Source organism: Nycticebus coucang, chromosome 22 (assembly GCF_027406575.1).
Source record: "Nycticebus coucang isolate mNycCou1 chromosome 22, mNycCou1.pri, whole genome shotgun sequence".
NCBI lineage: Eukaryota > Metazoa > Chordata > Mammalia > Primates > Lorisidae > Nycticebus > Nycticebus coucang.
In genome coordinates this window covers 44,974,510-44,987,767 of record NC_069801.1, presented here as the reverse complement: position 1 = coordinate 44,987,767, position 13,258 = coordinate 44,974,510, and the positions used below count along the sequence as shown (strand labels likewise).

At 39.8% G+C, this 13,258-nt stretch overlaps 1 pseudogene; it reads right to left on the bottom strand.

Annotated features, from left to right (window-relative positions):
• Window positions 1-595: 595 nt before the first annotated feature.
• LOC128574725 (E3 SUMO-protein ligase PIAS2-like) overlaps window positions 596-13,258 on the bottom strand; it is a 50,927-nt pseudogene continuing 38,264 nt past the window's right edge.

Here is a 13,258-nt window from a genome sequence, read left to right as displayed (position 1 = left end):
CACAGCCACTAGCATGACTTTTCAGATTCATTTGTGTCCCTAGCTCGTGGCACAGGGCCTAGCACACAGAGATGCTCAGTGAATATAACTTTAGTTTCCTCCTGTCCACCAAAGGCTCTTGATAAAATATAAACCTCTTAACCAGTGTAAATTGCCAATAACTGATCCACATATATCAGCTGGTATTAAGTTTGGCTGTAATACAAACCCAAGTTTAAAGTAGCTTAAGCAAAGAAGTTTTTTTTTTAATATTCACATAATTTTTATTGCTGCTTATTATAACAAAAAATTTTTAACTTATTTGCAGGATCCATCCATTAACATATAGAATTGAAATCCATCTCTCAAGATACAGAAGACACAGTTATGGCTGAATGTATCTGATGCTCAGCATATAGCATGAGTTAACAGAAATCCTTGCATATCATTTGGTTCTTGCTGTACTCATCTGTGTTCATCTCAGAAAGCAAAAGAATACATTTGACTTTCAGTAAATATCAAAGTAACTGCCAAAAAATATATAAGTTTCCACGGACCAGAGATCCAAGAAAGAGCAGTTTTGGTGAATGATTCCCAGAATCAAGTGCATCCCCCTTTAGTCCAGTGACATGATGTCAGGAATGTTGCTTCCACTGCTGGTTATGACCCCTGTCTCATTCCTGCTGCTGGACGAACTAACATGAGTACTGCTTTCATGGGGGCTGGTGCTGGTAACAGATGTACTGCTTACTGTTAAGAGTGAGGTCAGACTATCCAAAAACATAGGAGGACAGTACTGGGGATCAACTGGAATAAGGGAAAGAAAATCCAGACCTGGCAAATCTGATGACATGCTTGATATTGGTGTGCGGTGGAATGGTACTGAGTAGTCTGTTAATGAAGGCAGAATAGCAGCAGGATCAACCAAGTCACACTGGGCACCCTTACAGAAGATGGCTGATACATGAGAACCCCTTTGGTTGGGCTGCTTTGTGTTTCTGACATAAAGATGCATTTCCTTTAGCAGGAGGGTCTTCCTCTTCATCAGAAGAGCTTTCTATTGTTAGGTCAATTACATCCACTTTCTTCTTTCTTGCCTCACTGGCGGTAGTCATAGAACAAGATTTACTGAGGACAGTTGAATTTTCTATTTTTGTACACATTTGGCTGGATACTTTCATAGCTTCTTTCTTTGGTCTCATTGGACACAAAGAACCATCTTCTTGGAATTTGATCTTGTCCACATCAGAACACTCATTGAGAATTTCCATAAAAAGCCTGTCTAATGTTAGAATTTCATAGGCAGCTTTTTTGTCACACACAGGACAAATCCAGGTGGGCTTCTTCTCATTCATTTGTAGATAAAGGGCAGCATCAAAACACTGCTGATGTGTAGAAGTCACTGCATGGCAAGGGATTGTCAACCTCATTTTTCCTAAAGGGCACGTCCAGGACACCAGAAGGCTAGTTGTAGCAATTTCACTGTCAGGATCTGCAGTAAGTTTTTCTTTAATTAGTGCTCTGAAATGATGGGGGTTTCTAATTAATACCTTTCATTTTTAATCTCTGTAAGATTTTTTTTTTAACATAAACATCTGGAGATGGACAGAACAAGACTGGGCTGTTATAGTAGTTTACAACATTTGAGGGATCTCAACTCCTTTTATCCTGTTGCTCTACCATCTTTCATCTCATTGTTCAACACAGCTGCTCAAACTCCAGCCATTGCCCCTATAGTCCGGTGTACATTTCCTAGAAATTGCACATAACATTTCAACTAATATTCTGTTGCTCAGAACTCAGTCATGGGGCCCTATCAAGCTTCAAGGAAGGATGAGAAATGCTGCCATTATTTTGGGTAGCCTTGTGCTCTATTAAGAATATGAAATATTTTTACTCACAAATAAAGAAGAATGAATGTTGGGGGATTGTAGGAGCTATACTCCACTTCACAGTCTACACAGCACACCATTCCCTTATTGTCACCTGCTGGTCCTGTGTAGTAGATACTTAGGGACAAGGGGCTTTATCCCCATTTTTGCAGTTGAAGGAGTTAGTAAGCTTCCCAAGGAGTTACCAAGTTTCCCAAGATCTCAGAGTGAGTTTATTGCAGAACTTAGAAGGACTCCTTACTACAGGGTTGGTACTCCTTCCTCTTCATCAACCTGTATGAGGGATTCTTGGAAATGGTGGAGGTTGGCCTCCTTCCTCACAATTTCCTCAACCACCATTCAGTGGATACTCACCATGTGTTTTCAGTAGGCACAGAGAATCCATGACTAATATCTCTCAAGGAGCCTGTGATCTGATTGGGGAGGTGTTGATTCTTAAGCAGTCCCTTATTGCAAGGTACAATTTTAGGTTCCTTCCAATGCTAGTATTCCATCTGGGACAGGAAATGGGGCTGGATAAATGGGGTTGAGTTCACAGTTTAAAGGAAGAACATTACAGCTTATACTTGATGTAGTATTAGAGCACAATATTATAGGCTTTCCAATTAGAGAGCCTTGGTTCATTGCTCTTGAAAGATGACTCATGATCCCCATTTATCAAGTGAGAAAACTAAGCCTCAGTTCCAGTCACTTGTCCAAGGTCATATGGCAAGCAAATTGGGAGGTAAGACTTAAGCACAGATCTCAGACTTCCAGGCCTATCTCTTCCCTCCCACACTTTGTTTGGTGGCTCACCACCCACTGCTCTGACTCCCGGCTGGTTCCCACTGCCTGCTGAGCCAGACCAGGCCCATCACCCAATCTTCTTTCTGCAGCTAGAAACCTGATTGTCTATGAGGAGCTGACAGAACCATGACCACTCAAACCGGAAAGAGGAAATTTTACTAAGGGAGAGATTTGCTGAATTCTTCCTTCTGATTCTTTCCTTTAAGGAAATTTAGCTGGAGGACATAGAGTTAGGAATGGAGGAAAATAAAATAAGGTATATGAAGTAAGATAAGTACATTTGAGTTACAATGCTTCTGCTTATGAACTGTGTGATCTTGGGCAACTGACTTTAGGATCAATACCTTAGAGTACTTGACTTAGTTTATTTTGAATATTAAAGAATATAAAACAATGGGGTGGCACCTGTGGCTCAAGGAGTAGGGAGCTGGACCCATATACTGGGGGTGGTGGGTTCAAGCCTGGCCCCAGCCAAAACTGAAAAAAAAAAAAAGTTTAAAAAGAATATAAAACATATTGCCCACTTGGAGTTTCCAGGGAAATGTTCTGTTGGAGTTGTCACTGGACCAATTCACACAAATACAACCAGTTAAAATGATATAAGAATTTAGAGAAGGGATAGATTCATAAGAGAATTATCTTATAAAACTTTAACTTTCAGAGAAAGCAGTTCAGACCCCTGTGGAACTGAGGCCATGAAATAGCCTTTTTCATAATGTGCAACACAAGAGATAACCACAGGGGTAGGAATAAGATATACTTTAGCAACTTCCATTGCACTGTCCCTCTGAACACAGAGGCTGAACACTAGGAGGCTGTCCTCTCTACACTCCTCTGGCCCCGTCTCAATCTGTATGAGAAGTTAAATTTCCACATACAATATTTGAAGATTGCCAGAGAACTCTGTGCTTTTCATTTTGTAGCAGGATGTTGACCATTCTCAGACAGTTCTGGCATGTAGGAGCTACTGTTATCAGAAGAATCTCTGACTCCATTTGACTTTTTCTCTACTCTGAACCATGTTCCGAATTTTCTCAAGTTCTGTGTATAACTCTTCCAATATTCATCTCTCTCTTTCTCTGAAAAGCCATAGATATCTACAGCTCTGAAACATTTGGAAAGTTTCTTCAGAGGACAGTAACTATCTCTCTGAAATATTGTGAAACTCTCTGAAACACTATGGCTTTGTGTCAATTTCTCAATTCCAAATCTCTATGTTGATATCTTTCTTTGACTTTCTGTGGTTTCTGTTTGAAATCATACATTCCCTGTGAATCTTTGAGTCTCAGTCCATCTATCCACCGATACTACTGAATATAAGTTCTCATCAGCTCATGGATCATTCTTCAGAATTGCTCATAGCTAGGTCACAAAATAAGCCTTACCAAATTGAAAAAAAGGGAATTATGTACCATAATTCTTTACAGACCACAATGGAATAAAATTGTAATTCAACTTCACTAGAAACATCCCCACACAAAGTCATGGAAACTAAACAACTTGTTGCTAAGTGATAGCTGAGTTAAGGAGGAGATAAAGATGGAAATCAATAGATTCCTTGAACAAGGAAGACTATTCCTTAAATTGATAGAAGCTATTTATGACAAACCCACAGCCAACATCATATTGAAAGCTGAAAAACTAAAAAGCATTACCATTTAAAACTGGAACTAGGTGAGGATGCCCATTATCACCACTAGTATTCAACATAGTGCCAGAAGTCTTAGCCAGAGTAACCAGACGAAAGAAAGATATCAAAGGTATTGAAATGAGGACAGAGGTGGTCCAACTACTGCTCTTTGCTGGATGATATGATTTTATACCTGCAAAACTTCAAGGATCAACCAAGATACTACTGGAATTGATAAAGAAAAACAACAACATCTCAAGACACAAAATCAATGTACACAAATCAGTAGTCTTTGTTTATGCCAACAATAGTCAAACTGAGAAACAAATCAAAGTCATGACACTCTTCATAACAACACCAAAGAAAAAGAATTAAGTTGAAATTTACTCAACAAAGAATGTGAAGGATCATTACAAAGAGAACTACAAAACACTAAGAAAAGAAATCAGAGAAGATGTTAACAGATGGAAGAACATACCATGCTCATGGCTTGGAAGAATAAACATTTTTAACAACATCTGTGTACCCAAAGTGATCTACACATTCAAGCAATCGCCAATAAAATATCAACATCAGATCTTGCAGACTTTGAAAAAATAGTTCTACATTTCATATGGAATCAGGAAAAAAAAATGGTGAACACAATTCTACATAACAAGAACAAATCTGGAGGCATCACTTTACCAGACTTTAGGATATACTGCAAGTCTATTATGATCAAATGGTATTGGCATAAAAATGGAGACATAGATCTATGGAATGCAAAGGAGAATCCAGAGGTGAAACCAGCCTCATATTGCCAAATTATTTTTTTTTTATTGTTAAATCATAGCTGTGTACATTAGTGCAATCAAGGGGTACAATGTGCTGGTTTCATATACAATCTGAAATATTCTCATCAAACTGTTCAACGTAGCCTTCATGGCATTTTCTTAGTTATTGTATGTAGACATTCGTATTCTGCATTTAGTAAGTTTTGCCTGTACCCATTCTAAGATGCACCATAGGTGGAGGTTAATGGGTGGCCAAATGATTTTTGACAAAGCAAACACTGAGGAAAAGAATTCCTATTTCATGGTGCTAGAAGCCACATGTAAAATATTGAAACAGGACCCATACCTCTCACCACTCACAAAAATTAACTCATGATAGATAAAATATTTAAACTTAAGATGAAAAACTATAAAAATTCTAGGAGAAAGTGTGGGAAAAACTCTTATGATGTTAAACTAAAGAAATAATTTATAAAGAAGACCCTACTGGCAATAAATAAATAAATGGGACCTGATCAAGTTCAAAAGATTCTGTACAGCTAAGGACACAATGAATAACAAAGAAAGACAACAGTACAAAATAGGAGAAGATATTTGTATGCTATGAAGGGCTGATAACCAGAATATACAAAGAACTCAAGCAGATCAAGAAAAAGAAAAGATCAAAACAATCCCTTAATAACTGGCCAAGAGACATGAACAGAAACTTTTCCTATGATGATAGACTAAAGGTCAACAAACACATGAAAAATGCTCAACTGTCTGTAATCATCAGAGAAATGCAAATCAAAATTACATTGAGATTTTTAACACCTAACTCCAGCAAGAATGGCCTACATCATGAGGCCCCAAAGCAACATAACATTTTGTTATGTGACAGATGTTGGTGTGAACGTGGAGCAAAAGGAGCACTCATACACTGCTGGTGAGTCTGCAAACTAGTCCAACCCCAGTGGAAAGTAATATGGAAATTCCTTAAGGAATCATAAAGGCACCTGTGCTTAAATGTTTATAGCAGCACAATTCACAATTGTGAAGTCATGGAAACAATCCAAGGGCCCTTCAATACATGAATAGATTAATAAATTGTGGTATATGTATACTTTGGAATATTTCTCAGTCATGAATAAAGATGGAGATCTTATATCTTTTTTAATAACTTGGATGGAATTAGAGACCATTCTTTTAAGTGAAATACCACAAGAATGGAAAAGCAAACATTACATGTACTCTGTTCTAAATTGGAGTTAGTAGGTCAGAACCTTAATGCTCACATGTGAGAATAACACAATGAAATTCAAATTGGGGAGGGAGGAGTTTAGAGATGGGAAAATTCCCACCTAACAGATACGTTGTCTGGGTACATTGCACAATTCCTGGGTGAAAGTCACAACTACAACTAAGGCTACAACCTCACAGAAGCAAACTATGTAACCAAATCACATGCACCCCCCATAATAACCTGAAATTATAAAAGAAGGTGGAGATAAGACCCCTTCCCTCAAGAGAAATTCCTGCTAGGATTGAAAACAGAAAAAATCTGGGCATTTGAAGACTCAGACATAGGTTTGATTCTCCACTTGTCACCTCACTATTTGTGTGACTGTGTGAAGATTTGGAGCAATAGTTCACATGCCACAGATATGTAGTTATGGTCAGTAAGAAATAGTCAGTTGTAAAATGCCTGGGTGAACACCTCAAACTCATTATTTTCAATGAGACAGGAGTTCAGAGCATGAAGGAATCTATGGGTGTTTCATGAGCCCTCAACATGGAGAGACAGTAACTGAGAATGACCACTGTATTTAAGAGGTTGCTTATTGTAAGCCCACAACACTTCTTCTGGGCCCATGTAATGTGAGGGTGGATCTGCAAGAATTACTCACTTTCAAAAGGCAATATCAAGAGTTGGACACAAGGTGGAGCAATGGGGCAGGTTTCAGAGTTTCCCACTGCTGGTTCCATTCAGTGACGAGAAGTAAAACATTAGTGGTATTTTTGGGTACCATCTGCCTGCAGTGTTTAGCATCAGGTGGGGGTTGGTTGTGCAGCTGGAAGTCTGAACTGTCACAGGAAAGTACATCACTGTATTTAGCATTTAGGGGAGTGTGAGTCAATAGAACTTTCTGTAGTGAAGGAGATTTCTATACCTGTGTTGTTCAAAGTGGTAGACTTTAATTGTGTGTGTCTTTTGAGGACTTGAAATCTGGCTAGTGCAATTGAGGAATATGATTAATTTAATTTCATTTTAATGTTAAGTACATGGGTAATGGCTTCTGGATTAGGCAGCACAGAATACTAGAGAATGTCAAGGTTTCTAGTAATAAGAGAATACTCTTCATTCCAGCCCCCTTGTAAAGATGAACAGGTCAGGGGGGCGGAGACAAGATGGCTGACTGAAGCCAGCTTTCCACAGAGGCTCCCATCCAGAAGGAGAGTTAAAGGACAGAAATATGGCAAGTAACCTGGTGGATAAGAGCTGCACCAAGAGAGAAGGTTGAAGAATGCACATCAACCCCGCTGAGGCGAGCTGCGACCCCAAGGATACAAACAAAAGATACAAAATCCATCACCAATCGGATGGGAGTTACCTCCCCCATGAGAATGGCTCCGAGTGCCCCACAAACAAATTAGCAGAGTTCAAAGGTCCTCCCACTACACTCCACGAGAGAGACCCGCTAAAAACTGGACCTACCTCCTCTACTAGGGTGACATGGCCTTGTCTTTAATTGTGTGTGTCTATTGAGGACAGTATAAAACTGTACATATTTTCTACCTGCAATTCTGAGCTCCCAGCACTCCCCTCCACTCTCACTGTGAGGTCTGGAGGTCTGTCCCCCAGGAGTCCAGATCCTTGGGTGATTTCTAGAGGCATGTGGACAGGGCCTAGACTGCAGATGGTCAGTGCTGATTCTGTGGCACTGGAGTGACAAGAGGACGGTCAGCTGAGAGGGAACCATACCGGAACAGCAGTGCCCTGAGGTGCAGAGCAGCAGCTGTTTTTGGCAACAATAGGGCTCACTCCCGGATATTCTTAAGTCATAGCCCCTGTCTCCCTGGGCAACCAGAGGAGGCCGGGCATCTTCTCAGGTGGCAACCATCTGGGACAGATGCACAGGCCCCATGAGTGAAGGGTTTGCCTGAGGTGGTACTGGCCTGGGTGGAGCACAGGGACTAGAAAATGCATGTGCAGAGCCGGGAAATTCCCAGGGCAGGGCTGACCCAGAGGACCACTTTACTAAGCCTAAGACACTCCTGGCTCTCAGAGGATCATCAGCCTATAGATAAAGGAAGGCAGGAGGCTAGAACTGACAGCTAAACGAATACAAACTTGCAGGAGCAAAGACAGAGCCATAGGTGAAGGCTCTGGGAACTCGAAACAGCTTCTCTTCTGCAGGGGAATTTAGCAGGGACAGAAACAAATTCCCGCAAAGTTGTTCTGTTCTGTCAGTAACATCAATCAGGGGTGGGGCTGGAACAGAGTGAACACCACCAGCCTCCATCAAGCACCCGAGGTTGTCAGGCCTCACCTCCCCTTGCTGGATAGAGGCAGAGTGCAGCGGTCTGGTTGAGCAGATACAGATTTCCTTGTGATTTAGGCAGGTGCAAACTCCTGGAGTATCTGTTCACTAGAGGCAACTGGGTCACAGCCCTGAGGTGCTATCAGTGACTGGGTGTGACAGAGGTGCAAAGTGGAGAAGGAGGCATCAACCTTCCCAGACTACTCTATTTGCTGGGTGGGTCCTCCTGACTTCATGGAGCACTGGACCAAGTCAAATCTGAGTTGTCACCAGAACCCTGTGATCCAGGTACGAGAGACTTATTTTTTTTTATTAAATCATAGCTGTGTACATTAATGTGATCATGGGGCACCATACACTAGTTTCATAGACCGTTTGACACATTTTCATGACACTGGTTAACATAGCCTTCCTGGCATTTTCTTAGTTATTGTGCTAAGACATTTACATTCCACATTTACTAAGTTTCACATATACCATTGTAAGACTTTTTAAACTCTCCCACCTGAGACAGGTGCTGACTGAGACAATTGATTTGGACCTTTTGAACTAAGCCAATTGCCTGAGGACTATTCAAGTGGTGCCCTGGGTGTGTGGTTGTAGAAAGGTTTGATTTTCCTTTTCCAATTGTTGCCTGTGGGGGGCAGTGTGACTTAATTGCTGGTATTTCTCCACAGCTGAGACTTCAAACCAGAGTAACTGTTTCACTAGGGTCGAACAGAGACCAGCTGAAAACAAGACAGAAACACTTAGCCCCACCACACCAAACAGGTCCCCAGTTTTTCAGGCCATAGAACTGTACGAATTCTCGACAAAGCTCCAGGGGAAAAATCAAACAGTGTAAAATAACCATGGGGTGGAATCAGCGGAAAAACTCTGGTAACATGAATAACCAGAATAGATCAACCCCAGCCAAGGAAAGATATGGCAGATGTAACTGAAGATCCCATTCATAAACAGCTGGCCGAAATGTCAGAAATCAAATTCAGAAGTTGAATTGCAAACAAGATTAATAGAATGGAGGAAAATTTGGAATTAGAAATTTGAGGAGCAATTCAAAAGTTGGAATTAGAAATTCGAAGTGAAATTCAAAAGTTGTCTCAAGAATTTAACAAATTTAAAGGCAAAACTACCAAAGATTTTGACGCACTGAAGCAAGAACTTGTAGCCCTCAAAGATCTGAAAAATACAGTAGAATCCCTCAGTAACAGAGTGGAGCAAGCAGAAGAAAGGATTTCTGACATTGAAGACAAAGCCTTTGAAGGCTCCCAAACTCTCAAAGAGGAAGACAAATGGAGAGCAAAAATGGATCATTCTCTCAGAGAGCTCTGGGATAATTCAAAGAAGGCTAATATCTGCCCCATTGGAATCCCTGAAAGTGATGAAGTGGCCTTGCAAGGTATAGAGGTCCTCCATGAAATTATGAAAGAGAATTTTCCAGACATGCCCAGAGATTCAGAAATTCAGATAGCAGACAGTTTCAGAACCCCAGCACAACTCAATCCGAATAAGACATCCCCCAGGCATATCATAATTAACTTCACTAAAGTTAATATGAAGGAGAAAATTTTGAAAGCAGACAGATATAAGAAATCCATTACCTACAAAGGGAAGAATATTAGAATGACTGAGGATCTCTCTGCTGAAAATTTTCAAGCCAGAAGAGGGTGGCCATTGACTTTTAATCTCCTAAAGCAAAATAACTTTCAACCCTGGATCCTGTATCCAGCTAAACTGAGGTTCATTTATGATGGAGAAATTAAATACTTTAATGACATTTATATGTTGAAGAAATTTGCCATAACAAAATCAGCTCTTCAGGATATTCTCAGACCTCTCCTCCATAATGACCAGCCCAATCCTCTACCACAAAAGTAAACTCACTCAGAAACTTTTGATCAAACTCCAACTACCCACACTGGCGAAAGGATTAAAAATGTCTTTTGAAAAACTCGATACCTGGGTGGCGCCTGTGGCTCAAGGAGTAAGGTGCCAGTCCCATATGCCGGAGGTGGTGGGTTCAAACCCAGCCCCGGCCGAAAACCACAAAAAAAAAATAAATCAATAAAAAAAATAAACAAATTCATTAAAAAAAAAAAAACCCGATACCCAAAATTTTACCAGACTTATCAATATTCTCCATTAATGTGAACAGCTTAAACTGTCCTCTAATGAGGCACAGGCTAACTGACTAGATACAAAAACTCAGGCCAGATATTTGTTACATACAAGGATCACATCTTAACTTAAAAGACAAATATAGACTCAGGGTGAAAGGATGGTCATCCATATTTCAGACAAATGATAATCAGAAAAAAGCAGGTGTTGCAATTTTATTTGCAGATACAATAGGCTTTAAACCAACAAAAGTAAGAAAGGACAAGAATGGTCACTTCATATTTATTAAGGGTAAGACTCAATATGATGAGATTTCAATTATTAATATCTATGCACCCAACCAGAATGCACCTCAATTTATAAAAGAAACTCTAACAGACATGAGCAACTTGATTTCCTCCAGCTCCATAATAGTCAGAGATTTCAACATTCCTTTGGCAGTGTTGGATAGATCCTCCAATGAGAAGCTGAGCAAAGAAATTTTAGATTTAAACCTAACCATCCAACATTTGGAATTAGCAGACATCTACAGAACATTTCATCCCAACAAAACTGAATGCACATACTTCTCATCAGCCCACGTAACATACTCCAAAATTGATCACATCTTAGGTCACAAGTCTAACCTCAGTAAATTTAAACGAATATATATTATTCCTTGCATCTTCATGGACCACCGTGGAATAAAAGTTGAACTCAGTAACAACAGGAATCAGCATACTTATACAAAAACATGGAAGTTAAATAACCTTATGCTGAATGATAGGTGGGTCAGAGATGAGATTAAGCAGGAAATTGCTAAATTTTTGGCACAAAATGAGAGTGAAGATATGAATTATCAGAAACTCCGGGATACCGCAAAGGCAGTCCTAAGAGGATAATTTATAGCACTGCAGGCCTTCCTCAAGAGAACAGAAAGGGAGGTAGGTAACAACTTAATGGAACATCTCAAGCAACTGGAAAAGGAAGAACATTCCAACCCCAAACCCAGAAGAAGAAAATAAATAACCAAAATTAGAGCAGAATTAAATGAAATTGAAAACAAAAGAATTATACAACAGATCAATAAATCAAAAAGTTGGTTTTTTGAAAAGGTCAATAAAATAGATAAACCTTTGACTAATCTAACCAGGAAAAAAAGAGGAAAATCTCTATTCTCATCAATCAGAAATGACAAAGACAAAATAACAACAGACTCCTCAGAAATTCAAAAAATCCTTAATGAATATTACAAGAAACTTTATTCTCAGAAATATGAAAATCTGAAGGAAATTGACCGATACTTGGAAGCATGTCACATTCCAAGGCTTAGCTAGAATCAGGTGGAAATGTTGAACAGGCCAATATAAAGTTCTGAAATAGCATCAACCATACAAAATCTCCCTACAAAGAAAAGCCCGGGACCAGATGGTTTCACATCAGAATTCTGCCAAACCTTAAAAGAGGAACTAGTACCTATATTACTCAACCTGTTCCAACATGTAGAAAAAGAAGGAAGACTATCTAACACATTCTATGAAGCAAACATCACCCTGATTCCCAAACAGGAAAAGACCCAACAAGAAAAAAATATAGACCAATATCGCTAATGAACATGGATGCAAAAATATTCAACAAGATCCTGGGCGGCACCTGTGGCTCAGTCGGTAAGGCGCTGGCCCCATATACCGAGGGTGGTGGGTTCAAACCCGGCCCTGGCTGAACTGCAACCAAAAAATAGCCGGGCGTTGTGGCGGGTGCCTGTAGTCCCAGCTACTTGGGAGACTGAGGCAAGAGAATTGCTTAAGCCCAGGAGTTGGAGGTTGCTCTGAGCTGTGTGAGGCCACGGCACTCTACCAAGGGCCATAAAGTGAGACTCTGTCTCTACAAAAAAAAAAAAGAAATATTCAACAAGATCCTAACAAACAGAATCCAGCAACACGTCAAACAAATTATACATCATGACCAAGTCAGTTTTATCCTAGGGTCAAGGCCGGTTCAATATACATAAATCTATAAGTATAATTCCGCACACAAATTAAAAAACAAAGATCATATGATTCTCTCAATTGATGCAGAAAAAGCTTTTGATAATATCCAGCATCCCTTCATGATCAGAACACTTAGGAAAATTGGTATAGAAGGGACATTTCTCGAACTGATAGAGGCCATCTACAGCAAACCCACAGCCAAAATTGTATTAAATGGAGTTAAATTGAAATCATTTCCACTCAGATCAGAAGCCAGATAAGGCTGCCTGTTGTCTCCACTGCTCTTTAACATTGTAATGGAAGTTTTAGCCACCACAATTAGGGAAGAAAAGGCAATCAAGGGTATCCATATAGGGTCAGAAGGGACCAAACTTTTGCTCTTTGCAGATGATATGATTGTATATCTGGAAAACACCAGGATTCTACTAAAAATCTCTTAGAAGTGATCAAGGAATACAGCAGCATGTCAGGTTACAAAGTCATCATTCATAAATCTGTAGCCTTTATATGTACCAACAATAGTGAAGCTGAAAAAACAGTTAAGGACTCCATTCCATTCACAGTAGTGACAAAGAAGATGAAATATTTT